The sequence below is a fragment of the Castanea sativa genome, chromosome 2 (genome assembly GCF_040712315.1).
Source record: "Castanea sativa cultivar Marrone di Chiusa Pesio chromosome 2, ASM4071231v1".
Taxonomy (NCBI): domain Eukaryota; kingdom Viridiplantae; phylum Streptophyta; class Magnoliopsida; order Fagales; family Fagaceae; genus Castanea; species Castanea sativa.
Window position 1 is genome coordinate 14,824,430 of NC_134014.1, and position 20,770 is coordinate 14,845,199.

The following is a 20,770-nucleotide window of genomic DNA, read 5'->3' on the forward strand; positions in this document are numbered from 1 at the left end:
AATGAGCAAAAACTGACAATATAAAGTCAGACACAAAAATCCCTGTAAGAATTAGTCAAAAGCAAACTTATATCCCATCATTCAGGCAAAGAGTATCACACTATTAAAGAATATATTAAATCAAAGTTGATATTGTGTCAAAGTTAAACTACATATGCACCTACCATGTGCTGAATAAAAATCACCAACACCATTTTCAACTTCTAATAGGTGTTTTGTAAAAATAAAAACTAATCAGTAATCAAAACTAATCAGTCAATGTTGCCATTTCACATATCCCATATTCCAGTTAAAAGCTGCCTGCATCCTTAACTGTATTCCGGGTAACTAAATACTGTTTACATGCAGAGAAAAAGAAGAGGAAAAAAAAAAGGGCATATACAACTTCCCCAACGCTCTTTCTCCTCCAACAAAACCTCCGAGTAAAACGTGTTAGACATTACTTACAGGTAAAAAAAGGACGACCAGTGGACAAACCAAATGTCCTGACAACTTCAATCACCGATCTGCTGTAAATGCAAGTTCCTTTGAGAATGCACAGCCAAATCTTCCACCATACCGCCCTTCTGTGAAATTTCACCTTGTAGTATTGCACCACTCCCTCCATCACCCATCTGTTGAGTTGCAAATATGTAGAATACAACAATCAGCAGGAATCATAACAATAATACATTAGATTGAAAACTGTTTTTTGTAACTAAGAACCTTCTTGTAAGAAGTAACACACAACTAACACTTATTTGTTGCTGCCATTCACTATCATACTATGACCTCTTCATCTTTCAATTTACAAAATTTTACATGATTGCGACAACTCAAACCGTAAGATGATTGATAAGATAATTCAATAAACACATAGATTATGAAAGCTAATATTTGAAGAAACAATAAAATACTAATTTACCTTTAGATTCTCAAACTTGGTAGCTAGCCTCATATACTGATCACGTGCTTCAGGATAACGAACCATGGACCTGACTCTAGCTAGAGCTTTCTCAACTCCAGCAAATTTCTGTTTCCGGCCAATTCGCAAGAATTCATACTCATCAGTTTTCTCAATCTTTGCCTTTTCCACTCGGAATCCTCGCAAACCAGACCTTTTCCGCCTCCAGCGCAGTATTGCCTTTTCCACAATACTAACAGACCAAACAACCTTTTTATACTGCTTCCGAACTTGATGTCCCCTAACATGAGCCTGAGATCAATAAGCAGAATAAAAGGAAATTTAGCATCAGCCAAAAATGAAAAACCAAATCTGGTGCTTCAGGGACAGTTTACTTGAAAGAAAATACCCCAACTAGTGAAAAAAACAGGAATGGAGCAGGATATATCTCCTTTCGAGGGACATAATAATTGAAGTTAAAACTCTGTGGCTGTGAATGGAAGACAGAACAACTTATGGTAACTTTCAATTGTCCAGAAAGTTATCTGGTAAGCAAACATGTTAACTTTATGCATAAAACACTAGAAAACGCCATAAATATGGGAGTACCTGAATTTTCACAATACGATTGCGTATCTTCAGAAACTCTTTTCTTCCCTTCCAACCACGATATCTTTGTTGGATCTTTATAGCTGCAGCAGAATGCAAATAATCCTCATAGTTGCTAAATTTTCGGACCTTGGTCAAAGAACCAAGTGCAACTAGGTCAAGTGAAGAAGCTTCAGAAATATCATTGTTGCTTTTAGTTAATTGTCTGTGATTGAATGATCTTAGCCGGAATTCAGCTTGTATCAGAGCAGCTGCATGAGCTGATTTCCTAATAGCAGCTAGAGATCCTTTCAAAGAAAGATTCTCATTTGCTAACATATCTGATGGCACAATTTGTGCTGCAGTCTCAATAGCCTTTTCAGCTGCAATAGTTGCAGCAACACTGTCCATTACATTTTCATTGAAAGTCAGTGAAGAAAGGTGACTGGTTAGATCTGCTTCTGCCAAATATCCAGCAATCCCTTTATGTCCTCTACTTGATGCTAGATCAGCAGCTGTTTTTCCTCCTGGAGATGTTGATGTTGGGTCCTCAACAGCACCTGGAGCAGCGCCCAATCTAAGAAGGGTAATGACTGTTTCCTCTCTACAGAAAGAAGAAAAAGAAGTATAATGAATTGTATCAATATACAGATTCATGAGTTGTGCATAAAATATTTAATAGGGGCATAAATGTTCTTCTTAAAATGATAAGGGAGTTTATGTCCCTTATAAACATTTAATCCACAGTGCTCTCGGTTTGATTTCATTCTTTTAAAAACTAAAACTGAGGCATTTGATAAAGATAGATAACTTGATTGATAATTTTTATACTTCACATTTGACATTCGTAATTCAGTAATACATGAATAGTTCAAATTGATATACTGGACAGCCAGATGAAGAAAGAAAATAAGCCATATGAAAGCATTTGAAACCATTACTTCCCCAAGTACACATTAGAAGGTGACAAAATACTTGGAAGAGAATCTAAGAAAGCAATCTGACCTCCCAAAATATGATGCCCAGTGAAGCCCAGTTCTTCCATGTGCATCTCTGAAATTGGGACTGACACCAGCAGCAACTATGGGGTGCATGGCCCACTCATAACCAAGAGCAGCTGCCAAATGTATAACACCTTGGCCTTCATTGTCCAAAACATGTGTTCCTCTACCTCCTTCATGAACTTTACAGATTAGCCACTCATAAAGTCTATCCTTAAACAAACTTTGAATCAATCTATCTCTAGGGTTCATGTGATCACTATTGAAGGCCAAAGAAGTCTCATCAACCCTTCCCCAATCTTTCCCACTGTCACATCTCATTGAATATATGGTACTTTTAAGCTTACATTTATCACAATCCTGAACAGAACAATCCAGCCATTTCCTCACCTGGGCCAAATTTAAAAGTTTTGCTAGGCGCATTTGAATGCGCACTTCATCTTCTGGTGCATTTTTAATAGCCATAGGAAAAACAATTCCTGAAGGTTTTTCACGATATTCAAACTCCCTCACCTCACTGCAGGCTAACCTATTGCTGCAGGTGACATAAAATGGAACACGTCCAGGAGCATGTTTAGGAGTTTGGCATCTGATGACGGTATCAGACAGAACTTCAGCAGAAACCTCAATCTCACCAAACATACATCCCCACTTAATCTTGCTAGATAGCTCCTTGCTTACCAAAAAATTACCAACAATTAAAACCTGAAACAAAGAATAGGGAAGAAAAAAAAAAGGCATAATTTAATATATTACATCCTCTAGCATCAACAACTAAAGGAAATAGGCATGTCCTGATTTACCCATAATTTTTAGAATATGCAGGAAAAATAGCCTCTAACTGAAGTATATGCACCTTTGTTCTATCCTTTGTTGTATCCTCTGTTGTATCCCCAGAATAGGTCCAATCTGGTGCAAAATCATGAATTGTAAACACCTGTTCTTGGGAAAGAGAAGGCCCCAATGAATTGATCTCCAGCTGCATATGGTGTGATAAACTGGATACTTCCTTCTCGTCGTTTTCAGCATCAAGTGTATTCGTATTCCAATAATTGCCAGAGTCCGAACCCATCAAGGAATCATCACAATCCACACCAATTTCTTTATCCATCCATCTCCCAAAGCTGTCAAGTTTCTTCAGCCCAGCAGTTTCGTTATTATCTTTGCCACCATCTTCAGATTTCTTTTCAACATGAATGGTTGAAGTTACTACCACATGAGGATCTGAACAATTCTGAACCTGGGGACGAACTAAATTGGAACCACGCTCTTGTGGCACCTGGAACAAGGAAAAAGTCTCACTTGGGGAAATTCTACCATGGCAAACATTCATCTAAAATCCATGAAAAGAAATTGCGACAGACAAATAACTGACAGGAATATTAACATTCAATTTGATATTGCATTTTTAACTGAGAAACCAGAAGGAACAAGCAGATCAGTACAATTAAAATCACATGATATATAAACATTAAATTGCATGAAACATCATACATCAACACTGTTACAGAGTACTCTCTGTCACTATTTCTCTTATTGTTTTCATCTTTTTTAATAGGTAAATACAACTCCTGCACTTATACAGAATTGAACCATGACATATTTTACATGCATGCATGGCTTGACACCTTTTTAAGAAATTTTATACTCAGTTGTAATCAAGTAAGAAATCAAATAGGAATTAATAGAAGATATGTAAAGGCTGTTGACTGCACGAAACAAACCTGAACTACTCCCTGAGAAGCAGCCATCAATTTCTGGTTGTCTTTGTCTATGATCAATCTATTTCCACAAGTTACAACATCTTGAACAGAGCTATCAGTATCCAATCTAGCATCCGTTAACCTATGGGTTATAAAGTCAGCTCCAGTAGGATGTTTAATAAATTTATGGCCATTCACACCATCTGTGATGTTCAAGCTGTTAATTTCGGCCCAGTTGGATGATTCGGAACCACGATATTTAGATCCAGAAAACCATATATCGGGGGAATTCCTTGTTAATTCTGGAAACCCTGAAAGCAGCACAACAACCTGATCACATCTACTAAATTCCCAAAACATATTATCAAAAAGTTTAAAATAAAAAATTAAGGGAAAAGTACACAAAACCTGCTGTAATTTCTCCGTAAAATACAGAACCCCGGATGTAACACTAAACTACTATGTGGTATATTTTTTGTTTTGTGTAAGCCATTAAATATCCATTAAAATAAACAGTGAGCTGTTCCTTTGATAACACATGTCTATATTTAGAGCTGCCTTTTCACATAAAAAAAATACCACAGGGGATTTTGTGTTACACTCAAAAATCCCAGGGGAGGCTAAATGTTACATAATTAACGGTTCACACATAAAACAATACCACAGAGGAGTTAAGTTTTACATTAAAAACCCCGAGGGGGGGGGGGTATTGTGTATTTTTCCCAAAAATTAAAATGACAGTTTACATAAAATGTAGCCAAAAATAAGTGTCTAATAAGGAGTAAAGGGAACAATTCACAATGCGGGAATTACTATTAAGTGACAGTTTCCAGCAAAATATGCTTGACCAGACCAAATAATTGTACCGACTATAACCAATTGTAATGATACTTCACAAGGTCAGAAAAAAATAATAACATATTAACATTATCTTAGAAATTAAAAGTTTCTCATGGTTTATACTCATAAAAAAGAAAAGACTCTCTAAGTAAATTCAAAAGTCATAGCAGAAGGAGAAAAGAGAAAAACCTAATTCTTAATATAATACAATTCAACTATATTAGTAAAAGTCAAGCATGAATTCATTGTAAGTTTGTAATACAATTTACCTGCGACTTCATGTGCAAGCATAGAAGAAGTGCTGTGCGATGTAGAGCCAAAAATAGGTTGAGCAAGTGAAGATGCTCGTGGATCACGCCCTGAATCCACATCCTCAAATTCTGATGATAATTTTCGTCCATTTCTGTCAAATCTGTTTGGACTTGATGGATAAGAGGTCTGAACCGTAGAGGCAGGTGAGTTTGCTTGTGCAGGGCATGGTACAGAACAACTTTGAGGGCTTCCAGCCTGTGATCCTGGATCCGCCACCAAGCGAGAGATACCTGACTTGTACCCCTACATAGCATCACAAAGTATAACAGAACACCTAAGCCACATAAAGGATAGGAAAGTAAAATATAAGAATTCCAGTAAAATCAACTAATCTACATTCAATTTTAATCAGTGATAGCAAGTCTTCACATGACCAACAAATTCAATTATACAAGCCACTAAGCTCAAGCTCAAATGCCACCTCCTCCCCCAATAAGAATAGGTTAGAGGACAAGTTCGTTTAAAACCCATTGGGGATCTGTTAGCTTGTGGAAAACTATTAGTCAAGGATGGCCTTCTTTTTCTCGCCACATTCTATATGATATTGGGGATGGGTCTAGGGTGAAATTTTGGCAAGACCGTTGGTGTGGTGAAACATCTCTTGCAGTCAGCTATCCTAAATTGTTTCGATTTTGCTGAAATCAGGAGGTAAGTGTGGTTGAGATTATGAAGTTTGATAATGGAACCCTGTTTTGGGATGTCAGTTTCTTTAGGGGTGTGCATGCTCAAAAAATAGAGGCACTGGCTGGTTTCATGGATACCATATATGGTACTTTGGTGAGAGGGTTTGGGGAGGATAAGATGTGCTGGAAATCCGAAAGTGAGAAGGGCTTCATGGTTAAGGATTATTATAGTCTCTCAGTGGGCTCTAACGACTATTCGTTTCCTTGGAAAAGCATTTGGAAACAAAAGATTCCTTCCTGAGTAGCTTTCTTTCTTTGGACTGCTGCTTTAGGGAAATGCTTAACAATTGACAATCTACGAAAAAGGAAGGTTTGGATATTGGATTGGTGCTACATGTGCAAGTATATTGGTGAATCGGTTGATCATCTTTTTCTTCATTATCCGCTAGCAATAGATCTGTGGGCTATGGTGCTCGGTTTGTTTGGAGTGAGCTGGGTTATGCCCAATCTGTAATGTGGCTTCTAGCATGTTGGCAAGGCAGATTTGGTCGTCATCGAAATGGTATATACGGTTGATGGTTCCCCATTGCTTATTGTGGTGCCTTTGGAGGGAGAGAAATAGTCGGTGCTTTGAAGATAAGGAGAGATCCATATCAAACTTGAAACTATTTTTCTTTAGAACTTTAATGGATTGGTTGGCTGCATTGCAGAACCAATCATTTTTATCTTTTCTTGATTTCTTAGATTCTTGTAATTTTTGTTCTCGTTTAACCCTCGTACACTCCCTGTGTACTAGGGTGTTCCCCTTTTTTTTACATCAATAAACTTATTACTTATCAAAAAACCCATTGGGGATCTGTGTAAATAACCAATAACAAAACACTAATTCTCACAAAAGCATTTTAAATACACCAATTTACCCATTAGGGAGTTTTTAAAATTTTAACAACAATCTTAGAGAAAATCATTTTTTTTTTAAAAAACTACAGAATTAAATTAAAGGCCATAGAAGAGCATAAAAGCAGGGCAGACCTCTTTTACTTCTCTGTAATGTACAAGAACAATGTGTTCTAAGCACCTGAAGAGAGGAAAATATATGTCAAAAATGAAAACAAAATACATGTATTAAAATAATTGTTGATGTAAATGAAAAATGATATTGCACAGAATAGAGAGGAGCTAAAAATTCTTGATCTCAGTCCTCTTACTATTTATTCCTTATATAGAAAGGGTAACTACAGTTGTCAAAACTTGAATCATATCATGAATCATTTTTTTTAATTTTTTTTTTTTGATAAGAATGATATATATACAAAGGTTACTCTATGCCTGAAAAACACATAGCAACCCAAAAATACAAGAAAAAGAAAACAAAGAGAAACAAGAGAGAAAACCAAACAACAAAGAAATTACAATAGGAGAAGGGAACAAGAGGGGAGAGAATCACTAGACGTGAGTCCCCACGCCCGAGACCAATCAAATAAAGTTCCACAAAAAGAAGCAAGCAACTGATCACTAGAGCTATCCAAGTCCTCAAAAGTCCTCCGGTTCCGCTCCTTCCAAATACACCAAAGGATGCACAACGGGACTAAATTTTAGATCTGAGACGAATGCTTCCCCAGCCAATTCCACCATCCAAAAAGCAAGTCTGGAATCGAACTAGGCATAACCCAAGCCAAGCCAAAAGTTATAAAAACAAAGCTCCATAACCGATAGGCCACCTCACAATGAAGAAGAAGGTGATCTACCGTCTCTCCACAATGACGGCACATAATGCACCAATCCACAAAAACCAATCTCCTCAATCTCAGATTGTCTTCCGTTAGGATCTTATTCCAAGCTACACACCAAACAAAAAAAGAAACTCGCCTAGGGGCCTTTACTCTCCAAATAGCTTTCCAAGGAAAGATAGTTGAAAGAGAATTTCTTAATTTGTTATAGTACGACCGGATGTCAAAAGCCCCATTAGGCTTCAATTTCCAACTCATCCGGTCTTCAACATCCATAGAAGGGATTATAGCACCTAACATACGAAGAAACCGCAGCCCTTCATCCATCTCCCAATCATTAAAAAATCTACTAAACCGAACATTCCAAAATCTTCTATCCTCCGCCCCCTGCCTATGCAAAGAAGCTTCAACAGAAGCCTCCTTATCAATGGCAATGCCATACAGCCTAGGAAAAGCCAATTGAAAAGGTTGATCCCCATACCACCCATCCTGCCAAAACCTCACCCTATTCCCCAACCCAACCACAAACTGACAATTTTTGCTGAAATCCTCCCAACCCATGTGGATGCTTCTCCACAAACCACACCCATGAGCTCCCCTACCCAGCTTTGAGGTCCATCCCCCCCCCCCAATCTTCCCCATATTTTGAAGCTACTACCCGCCTCCATAAACGACCCTCTTCCTTACCAAACCGCCACAACCATTTCCCCAATAAAGCCTTATTAAAGGTAGTGAAGGTAGTGAGTTTCCTTATCCCTAAGCCACCATTAGCTATAGGCGCACAAACTTTGTCCCATCCTACCAAATGAATCTTGCTATCTCCTCACAGGAAATCCCTTTGCATCTTTTCAATTTTATTAGTCACATGAGTAGGAATTGAGAACAACGATAGAAAGTAAGTCGGAAGAATAGAAAGCGTACTCTTGAGTAACATCAAACGACCCCCCTTAGACAAGTACAACTTCTTCCATCCAGATAATTTCCGGTTAATATTTTCCAAAATTGTATTCCAGATTGAAGGGGAGTTGTGAGGAGCCCCCAGCGGCATGCCAAGATACAACATAGGTAAAGATCCAACTTTGCAGCCCAATATATCCGCTAGAGCATGCACATCACCAACCTCCCCTATAGAAACCATTTCGCTCTTATGCACATTGACCTTCAAACCTGTTACCGCCTGAAAACTAAGGAGCAACAACCGAATATGACGAATTTGCTTCACATCTGCATCACAAAAGAGGATAGTATCATCTGCAAATAATAGATGTGAAACACGTTCCCCACCATCCCTCCTACCCTCAAAATTAAAACCACGAATCAAGCCAGCTCCCTCCATTCTTCTCCACAACCTACTAAGCACCTCCATCAAGATCAAAAATAGCATAGGAGATAGCAGATCTCCTTGTCTTAAACCCCTTGAGCTACCAAAGAAATCAGCTGGGGACCCATTAATCAAAACAGAGACATGAATTGTGGATATACAAGAACAGATCCACTTACACCACTTCACTCCAAAACTCATCCTATTCAGTAGATACAACAAAGCCTCCCAATTCACATGATCGTAGGCTTTCTCCATATCGAGCTTACAAATGACTCCAGGAACCCTACTCTTCCCACGACTATCCACACACTCATTCGCAATGAGAACCAAGTCAAGGATTTGTCTCCCACCCACAAAGCTATTCTGATTCTCAGAAATCAATTGATCTAAAACCACTCTCAAGCAATTAGCCAAGACCTTAGCCAGGATTTTATACACACTCCCCACCAAACTAATAGGACGAAAATCTCTAATATTGGAAGCATCATTCCTTTTAGGAATTAAAGCAATGAAGGTCGCATTAAGGGATTTTTCAAACTTGCAATGATGGAAAAACTCTTCAAAGACCGCTAGGACATCATATATCGTATCATATTGTGTATTGGAAGATACACAGATACTTTATCAAATTGATGAAAAAATTATTGATATAAATATATTAATGGTATATCTATTATAAACTTGAAACATTTTGTAAATCTTCTTCTTGAAGACATTCAACATCAAAATCATCATCAAGTTGCAGAGCTCCTCATTTATTTTTTTAATTTTTCCAAAATTTTGGCAAAATAATATCATCTAGCACCTTCAACCATGGTTTAAAATCCTTACAAGTTTGTGCTAGGTGGTTTTTCATTTGTATAACTTTGCCCCACTGGCCAAAACCTTTGACCTCCACCACCTATCCTTACTAAGGTAGAGAACCTTTTTGATGAATGGATAATTTTTACATGGTATTCATTTGATAATTTTTACATAGTGTTCAAACACAGTGATGCAGGACAACCAAAACAAAATGAAAAGAGGAAAATAAAAGGATATGACCTAGGAGTCAACACCAAGTGGGAAAACCATCAGGAGTCAACACCTAGGGTAGATCTGGAGTTAGCACTAGACCAAAGAGAGATCAAACGGCCATTTTTTCCATTCATCAAAATATCAACTATCTCTCAAGGATTACAATAGGTTGCTTATAAAGGATTGGTAAACCCTAGTTCTAATTGGCTAGGAAACCCTAATTGTCTTATTACAAAAATAAAATAATTATGCTTACAAATTAAAATACTAATAGCCTAATAAACTACTAGGACCTAAAATATAAAAATACAATTGACTTGCAAACAAATAATATCAAATAAAAATCTTCTTGTGTCTCTCGCATCATCCTCCTTTGGTTGGAAAAAACTCGAACTCAAATTTTAAAGCATTGAAGGATTAGAATGTTGACAAGTAATACTTGCTTCAAGTCTGGAATCACCTTAGGGAGCACATAAACCTTGAATTCCACCACATCAAACTCATTTAGAATAACAAAATCACTGTGTAGAATCAATAAAATCTCATCTTGAGCCTTATAAACCTAAGGAAACAGTGTGGTTTTAACCTCTTCAACTTCACCAAGATGTAGATCTTCAAGCGCTATGGAGGGTTGATTAGAAGCACATTCAACAACTTCAACTTTCACATCATGTGCACTCTCAAAATTGCTGCGTTGTTTTTGAGTGGGTGCCATTATCTTTTCTAGCTGGGCATTAATCCTAATGATTATTTGCTGACCCAGTTTCCATGACATAGGTGAAACATTCTGATTTTCCTTTCTTACACTAGCAAAAAGTGAACTGAGAAGATCCAAGGAAATGTCTTCACTTTCATCTATGACCATATTCATAATTATGTCTTCACTTTCAACAACTAATGCATCACACTCAAGATCCAGCATCACCAAGCATAACTTGACCTTTGCAATGGTATCAAGAATTGAAACCACCTTCTTATAAGAGCAAGTAGACTTATGAGACATATTTTCAAATGCTGCCACAATCAACTGTAATATTTCCTTCATTTGCTCATCCTTATATGGGGAATTTGGTACTGCTATTCTTGTAATCTCAATATGCAAGATACAACTAAAACATTCACGTCCATTTTAGCATGTCTCAAAAGTTTATTATTGATTAGTGCCTTCACTGAGGGTAAAATTGCATCTCGCATTAATTTGGATGGTTCTTGCTCCACGTATGCTAACAAATTTTCAACTTTATCAAGAAGAGGGAGGAGATCATTAATGGAGGAAGGAGGGTTAAGGAGTCTATTTTTAGCCTCCTTAATCTGTTTCTCAAATTCTCTATCCTTAAGCTGCTTCTCAAGTTCTCTATCAAAGGAAGTCATTTTGCAGCTCCAACTTAGAGGCACAAAACACAGAGACAAACTTAATTTTCTGCTTTTTTATTTTTGGTCAGGAAGGTTTTATGGTTTGGTATAGTACTAGGTTGTCAAACAATAGGCTTAGGCATGCGTTTGTTAGGAAATGGGGCTCATGGGTGGACTTTTAAAGGGAAAATTGGGCCAGGTAAAGAATTTTTTCTTTTCTTTTTAACGGGTTTGTGCTGGGGTTAATGGGTTAAGCACATGTAATGTATCACATGAGGTCATAAGGATTGGGTATTGAAAAGAGAAGTGTGCTGGGATTTTAACACAAATACTATTTATGAGTTACCTTAAGGGATCAGGTTGAGCTTGGTGCTGCAGTTGGGTTCGGCGAAGTCTCGATGGCGCGGCTCCCATTAGTTTGGTGGGCTTGTGGTGGCGCGGAACAGAGGTGATGGGTGGCATGCGAAGCAAACTTCGTGAAAGAATTGACCAGATCTGATTGTGGGCGTTTGTAGGTGGTGGTGTGGGGTGATGACAGCGATGGGCTCTTATCTCTCCTCTCTCTCTTTGTGGTTGCAAGGGATTTGGAGACTTGATTGTGGGTTCTGGGCTAGAGTTTTCTAGTTGGCTTCAAAATCTGGATATTTTAATGGGAACACAACTATATGACAACTTTCTCGTACCAAATAGAAAAAATGACAACTTTTTGGTGGAGAAAAACACGATAGTGATGGATTTAAAAAAAAAAATTTATTTTCTGGTTCTTGACTGCGGTGATGCTTCAAACAGATTCTGCTCTGATACCAAAACTAATGCTGGACAACCAAAACAAAATTAAACAACAAGAAAATAAAGGATATGACCTAGGAGTCAGCACCTAGGCCTTGCTTGCACCAAACGAAAAAACCACTAAAAGTCAGTACCTGGGGTGGACCTAGAGTCAGCACCAGACCAAAGAAAGACCAAACGACCATTTTTTTTTTCATTCATTAAAATATCAACTATCCTCAAAGAAGTACAATAGGTTGCTTATAAAGGATTGCTAAACTCTAGTCTAATTGGCTAGGAAACCCTAATTGGCTTGTTACAAAAATAAGCTTGCTTCCAAATTAAAATACTAATAGCCTAATAAACTACTGAGACCTAAAACATAACAATGCAATTAACTTGCAAACATAAATAATACTAAATAAAATCTTCTTGTGTCTCCCGCATCACACAGTCCACTGAAAACAAAATTTGAAACTTGAAAGGCTTTAAAAATTTTAATCTAAGCAACACTTACGCGTCCAGCATCCAATAGCTTCTTCGCTGGAAGTTCTCATTTTCCTCACCATGGGCATAATAACAATGGAGAACATCCACACTGTTAGCCTACACATAAACCAGTGAAACTAATTAATTAAGCAGCCCAAAGCTCAATACCAATGCAATCAACTACAATCCGAAGTGAAGAGATTTACATTGATATTTGGAAATGTGAATAACTTCACTAAAACAACAGTAACAATGATTGGCCTTCCTAGACAAAGCTTAGCTACATTAAAAAAGCATGAACACAAACAAAATACATTTAATCATCAAGCTAAATGTATTAATAAAATTATCAAAAAATGTGAAGTAGCAGCATTAGTAAATACTAAATACTTGTTGAAACTACTAATATTACACATGCAATGAAACATGTTAAGGGATACATGTCTTAGACATTCATCAGCTGCTAGTGTGGATAAAAATGATCTTATACATGAGTTCCATCCTATTCAATGATTAAAGCACAAACAAGGCCTAATGATCCCAACTAAGAGACATGCAAATGGATTTTTTTTTTTTTTTTGGTGGATAGCATTAGATGTCTTAAATTTGTTGAGGATCCATAGCCATAGCTGACCCCAAAAAAATTGAGGCTAAGGCTTTGGGGTGGTCCTGGTCACTTTCCAATTCTTTTGGAGAGTGGGAATCATTGAAGAGGGCGAATCCCTTTTCGTTTTGAGCATATGCGGTTGGAGGCGGAGGGGTTTATGGACAAGGTGAAGTCCTGGTGGGAGAATTACCATTTTCAAGGGACTCCTAGCTACATACTTGCCAAGAAGTTGACTGTTCTAAAAACGGATCTAAAGAAGTGGAACGAAACAGATTTTGGCAATATCACAGCCAAGAAACAGCAACTAAGGAGTAAGTTGAATGCTTTAGATGTTAAAGAGGAGAATCAACCTCTAACAAAGGAGGAAAAATTGGAAAAAGCAACATTCTGCTCTAAACTTAAGAAGACAGCCTTGTTAGAGGAGATTAGTTGGAGACAAAAGCCCAGAGTGTTGTACTTAAAGGAGGGGGACTCCAATACGAGGTTTTTTCATAGGATGGCTAACTCTAATAGAAGAAATAACAGTATTGAAAATCTTATGATTGATAGGGCTTTGTCTTCCAACCAGGATAGGATTGCCAACCATATTGAACAATTCTATATGAATTTATACTCTGAACCCGGATGTGTTGGATTTTCCAAGGATTTCAGAGGATAATGTGGATTGGTTAAAGAGACCTTTTGAGAAAATTGAGATTTTTGAAGTCATCAGGGAGTTTAATGGGGACAAATCACCTGGGCCAGATAGTTTTTCTATGGCATTCTTTCAAGCTTGTTGGCAATTCTCAAATCGGATATCATGGTTGTATTCCACCATTTCCATGTTACAGGTCATTTTGAAAAAAGCTTAAATGCAACTTTCATTGCTCTCATTCCTAAAAAAACTGCAGCAGTGGAAGTAAAGGATTTTCGGCCTATTAGCCTTATTGGGCTGGTTTATAGAATACTTGCTAAATTTTTGGCTATTTGACTTTGCATGGTTTTAGGAGATCATTTCAGCACCTCAGAATGCTTTTTTTCTAAATAGGCAGATTCTTGATTCCATTCTTATTGCTAATGAATGTCTTCACAGTAGGTTGAAGTCTGGTCTACCAGGGTTGTTATGTAAATTGGACATAGAAAAAACCTTTGATCATGTGAATTGGGGATTTCTTACACACTTGCTTGAGCGTTGTGGCTTTTCTGATAAGTGGGGGCAATGGATTTCATTTTGCTTATCAACTGTGCGCTTTTTTGTCCTTATTAATGGTTTTCCCTATGGGTTTTTTGAGTGTTCAAGGGGGTTGCGGCAAGGCGATCCTTTGTCCACTTTGTTATTTGCCTTGGTCATGGAAGTCGTTGATAGAATGTAAGCTAAGGCAGTCCATGAAGGTCATCTGCTAAGTTTTCGTGTAGGTGAGTCTACAAGAAGATCTTTGGTGGTTTCCCATCTCCTTTCATTGATGATACTCTAATTTTTTGTGATGCTAATCTTGATCAAATGTTGATTCTCCACATGGTGCTCATTTGGTTTGAGGTGGTGTCGGGTCTGAAGATAAACTTGGGTAAGTCTGAACTGGGGGCTGTGGAGGCAGTTCATAACAATGAGCTTTTGTTGGCTGTCCTAGGCTGTAAGCAAGGGCCTCTTCCAATGACAATTTGGGTCTTCCTTTGGAGGCAAAATTCAAGGATAAGACAATTTGGATTCCAATTCTGGAGAAGATGGAAAAAAAAATTAGCAAGTTGTAAAAAATTATAATTATCCAAGGGATGTAGAGTCACTTTAATTAAAAGTACTCTCTCAAATCTTCCTACTTATTTTCTTTCTTTATTTCCTATTCCTATTCCTACTTCAGTGGCTATCCAAATTACAAGACTTCAACGGAACTTTCTATGGGGTGGCCTAGGGGATGAACCCAAATTTCATCTTGTTAATTGGGCTACTGCTTGTGCTCCACTTTCTCCAAGTGGTTTGGGGATTAGGAACCTGAGAATTTTTAATGTAGCTTTATTAGGGAAGTGGTTATGGAGATTTGGGCAAGAAAGGAATGCTCTTTGGCGACAAGTAATAGAGGTGAAGTATGGTTGTGATTGGGGTGGTTGGTGTTCTAGCTCATCCTCTAATCCATATGGACTTAATTTGTGGAAAAATATTAGATGGGGGTGGCCCACTTTATCTTGTATGAAATTGGAGATGGATCAAAAGTGCAGTTCTGGCTAGATCGATGGTGTGGAACATCTTCTCTTGCAAACTGCTATCCTGAATTATTTAGAATTTGTCGAAATAAAGAGGCAAGTGTGGCTGATCTAACGAGGTACACCAATGGAATCCTTCATTGGGAGATACATCTTTGTAGGGACGTGCATAATCGGGAATTGGAAGCTTTCTGGAGCTTCATTGATACCATTTATGGCACTCCTATGAGGGGATATGAGGGGGATTGAAGAGGATAAAGAGATGTTGGTTACCTGATAAGAGTAAGGGGTTTATGGTTAGTGTGTATTACCATCTTCTAGCTGGCCATAGTGAGTAGTTTTTCCCTTGGAAGAGCATTTGGAAACAAAAGAATCCTTCTAAAGTGGCTTTCTTTGAATAGACTGTTGCCTTGGGGAAATGTCTTACAATTGACAATTTAAGGAAAAAAAAAAAGTATGCATTTTGGATTGATGTTACACGTTCAAGTGTAATAGTGAAACTATTGACCATCTATTTCTTCATTGTCTAATTGCTTTGGAGTTGTGGGATGTGGTTTTGGGTTTATTTGGAGTTTGTTGGGTTATGCCAATGTCATATGTTGAGCTTCTTGCTTGCTGGCAAGGTCGATTTGGTTGCCATTGTAATGGAGATATATGGATTGTTATTCCTCATTTTTTAATGTGGTGTATTTGGAAGGAAAGAAATAGTAGGTGTTTTGAGGACAATGAGTGTTCCATGCCTGATCTCAAGCTCTCATTTTTTAGAACCTTATTGGATTGGTTCTCGGTGTGGAGAAACCAACATTTTTCTTCAATTTTGGATTTACTTGATTTATGTAATTTTTGTATTTGATATGTACACCCCTGTATACTCCCTGTGTACTTGGGTATCTCCTTTTTTTATATCAATAAATCTTTATTACTTATCAAAAAAAAAAAAAAACTAAGGCTTTGTGGTGGTGGTTATTGTATTAGATGTTTTAAATTGCATTTAGAAATTACTAGTGAATCATATGACCCAAAATTTCTTTTCTAGGGTTGATGCTAGACACACCCACTAGTAAAAAGTGTAGTAAATAACTTAATTGTTCCATTGTGAGTGCTTATAAATATATATATATATATATATATATATATATATATATATTTGATAGGTGTGAGTGCTTATAAATAATAGATCCATTTAGCCAAAGAACAAATTAATTCAAATACAAAGGAGCCCTATTGATCTATTACTTGGTGTTGCCTGGCAAGAACTATCATCCAGAGAAAGAACGTCTAGCTACAGAAGGTAATGCCTAGGCAAAGGGAAAGTGTCTGACTAACTGTAAACCCAGAAGTCTCTAGTTCGACTCTTAGCTGAAGCATTTCGTGATTTATTAATGCCTGCTCAGTGGGGGTGTGTAGGCATCTCGGGTTTTGCCCTTCACGGGTGGTCCCCTGGACCATACCTTAAGAGGGTTCCTCGTCATAAAAAAAAAAATTACTACCAACCCTACCCCCCACCCAAAACAAAAAAAAAATAGTGAACTTACAAATAATAAATTGAACAGCACACCTTCAACTTTTCATGAGCTTCTTTAACAGTTTTCCCATCTTTCTTCTTCCTCCACCGGTAACCATCTTTACGAAAATACCGAATAACTTTTCGATCAAACAGAAACAGAGAACCAGCTGAAAAATAAAAATATTTAGTTGCTATTTGAATGCTAACAGAGAATAATAACATTCCATCTCTATAAGAAGAGTAGCTTGTGATGTTTGAACAGACAACAGTACATGCACTGGTAAACAAAATAGTGTTGGATGATTTTGCACAGAGAAAGGAGCAAGAGGGAAATGGTACTTTTCTAAATAGAAAAATATACACATTTTTTATACATACATATGCAAACACACATGCACATTTATAATATCATATCCCCAGGGCCCAAGGACCAAAATTTACTAACTAAAAAATAAAATAAAATAAACCTCACAAAGTAGCAACAAGAAAGGCTATTCAAATATTACTGTTATTATCAGGATTTTAGAAATATCCTTCAGTTAATAGCATTTAAAGATTTTAATAACAAAAGAGACTCTGTGCCTCATAGAGCCAAAAAAACCTACTATGGACCCTCCAAATAAGCAAAACCAATTTGCTACGTGCTGAGCCAGGACATAAAGTTCACAACCTACAAAACACTGTCAGACAACAAGGAAGAACCTCGCAAAGAACAATCTTTTACTAAAACAAGTGCACAGTAGCACACAGAAACTTGGAAACTCAAATCACATTTTCTTTGGCTTCCCGGTACTACCTCACATTAGTAAGACTCTGTTTAGACTATATTACACATAACCACATCAAAATTTGGTTATTGAGAGAAAGGCGCAAAATGAAAATCATTGACCTCTAGCTCTTGAATATTTACTTATTTCGAATACTAAAAGTCAAACATTTGGCATTCTTGTCGTGGTAAAATTCAGCCCACATTTGTGACATAAAACATTACAAACCATATTTTCCATATTATTAATTCCCTATAACTAGATAAATATTTCTTGACCAGAAATCTTTTCCAACACTACCCCATTAAGTTGTACTCAAAATAGACCTACAAATAATTTCTCCCAAATGATAAAAGAATCACTTTAGGTATCTTCTAGACATCAATTTTTTATTTTATTTTTTGTAATTCAGTCATCTGCAGTCCTATTGGCACTAAAAGCAACCCATTTAAGCCCAAATCTTATTTAGACATCTCTCAATTATTCTAAATATGGAGTTTAATTCCCACACTAGATTTATCAAGGAAAAATATATCTAACGTCATGCATCATGACCTCTCTTGAGAGCATATCAAATGTATAAAGCCCAAAACTAATAGGCAAATTGCCAACTCCTGATGTAAGCTTGTTGGAACCAAAAGCTCTGATTGTTTCTAAGTAGTTACCACTAACCACTTCATCATGCACATTACTAACAACTGGTCTACTTCTAAATGTACCATATAATCTTCCATGAATTAACTCAACTAAGCCTAAGTTCCAATATCTTATCTTATAAATAGGCTTTAACAAAATCAACTACACCATATGCCAATAATCCTTATCCCCACATATTTACTCCCGTTGTAGTAAAGGATTACTAGATTCTTCATAAATGATAAACATGAGTATTATGTGTTACAAACACCTTTTCCTAGTACTGAGGTGAAAGTGCAAAGAAAAAAAAAATCACAACAGATCAAGGTGTGAGGTGTGAGGTGTGACTTGAGCAGGCCTACAATTGGAGAATTCTCTTAAAATTGAGCACATGGAACACATTGGAGTGGGCACAAAAGCTGATTCTTAGGGAAGTAATAAAATTAGTAAGAATTCACAGCCTAACTCAAAGAAGATGGAGAAATAATAAAGTACAAATTCATACAAGAAAATGTAAATGCAGCTGTTTATTACACCCAAATGTCCAACAACAAACAATTGAAAAAAGATACAGAGATGTATGCTGGTTACAACCTGGAGGCCTAACAGGTGGATCTGACCGTAACGGAAACTTTTGATGGTTGCGAAGTATTTCACAGATTTCATTTGGCCGAAGCCAACGGTGTTGAGCTTCTGTCACTATCCTGTCAAGGTCTGCCAACATCCAGGAGGAGATGGTTAACTACTACATTATTAAAAGCCATTCTACTTGTATGGAAAACATGCAGTATAACCAAAATGTCAAAATCACAAAACAAATTTGGTAAAAGAAAAGAAAAGCTGAAATATAACCCCACAATAGCTGAAATATAGTAAAAGAAAAGCTACTAGATCAACACTCCCAAATCCAAATTTGGTAACAATCACCTTTATAACAAGTATGCTGCATTGTACACATCTAACGAATTACATGTAAAGTAAGAATGCTGAAACTCAAAATAAACCTGTTTGATATATTTATTCTTTTAAAGAATCAACATCAACATGTACCATGAAGTTCTTAACAAGCGTGCATGCATGCATGAAATTAAACAGAGTAGCATTCAGCCATTACACACACAGACACAAAAATTAGAGCATAACATTCACAAAGAACCAAAATGAGACAAAATCCATCAAGAAAACAAAGATTCATATCCTTGAACCATTTACCATTCTTTAACCAAAAATCACATTTGAAATATCAAATTTCTGAACCTCGAAAACGCATACAAAAATGAGACTAATGAGGTAAAAGAAATCATACCTAATGGTTGATTTGGAACGTATCTTCTACTCTCAGCCATAAACCCTAGCTTTCATGAGCGAAGCTCAGAATTGCGAAACCACAAAACCGATTCTGAACCTGCAAACGAAACCAAAAAACCAAAAAAAAAAAAAAAAATCTTAAGAAAACGATCAAGAACCAGAGCTTAAAGAACGAAAAAGAAAAGTAAATCCGCAAGAATTAAAGATATGAGAAAAAAATAATTACAGGCAAAGATTTAGGAAGATTGGAGAAGATGGAAAACCCTATCAGCAATGGTGAAAATGAGAGAAATGCGAGGGAGAGATATGGAGGTGTCTGTGGGTTCGAAGAAACGAACCGTATCGAAAGAAATAGAAATAAAAACTGTGACAGAGAAGCGCGTGAAAGGCACTATAGGAAGAAAAAAAAAATAATAATAATAAAGAGAAAAAGAAAGAGAGAGAGATTCAAGTCAATGAAGATTGGTTTGCGTTTACACTGGATTCAGATTATGTCTGACGTGGTAGATCGCTTTCTTTCGTTCATCCAAAATAAAAGAAGTCGCTTTCTTTTGGACCAAGCCGTAAGCTATGGGATTGGGCCGTGTGATTGGGAAAATTCCTTGAACTACGTGTCCTGATAAATGGTATCTTGAATGTAATGAGTAAACTTTATTATGAATATGAGAGGACCATTCTTTGTGTTCTGTGATTAGTTAAAAATTATTCAGGTTATTGTATGGAAAAGTCTAGGGTTACTAATTGTTTTCTAATTTTTTGTCACAATTGTGACTGGTAGAGTGTGATTGATAAAGAAAAAATGATAAGTTCATGTATAAATGATGATTAACTACTCACAATCTATCACGTCAAAGTTGTGGTAAAATAGTTGTAGAGTAATTTGTGATCCTAGAACTACTGATAGATTAAGATGTGGTTTTTTAATCCCCATATTGATAAACTTCTTCTTAATTTTCTATCTTTTAATAAAATGAAATAATATAAAACTTCCTCTTATTATCTTATGAAATTATAGGGTTTAATTTAAAACTAAAATAAAAACTACATTATAAACTCTATACTAATATTTATGATTTTATTTGTTTGGATATTAGCCTGACATTATTGAGGACTGGAAAGTTGACCGGTGTTCATCAATA

General features: G+C 36.7%; 1 pseudogene; it reads right to left on the minus strand.

Annotated features, from left to right (window-relative positions):
• Window positions 1-80: 80 nt before the first annotated feature.
• Window positions 81-20,015, minus strand: LOC142625761 (calmodulin-binding transcription activator 1-like; annotated as a pseudogene).
• Between the last annotated feature and the right edge of the window lie 755 nt (window positions 20,016-20,770).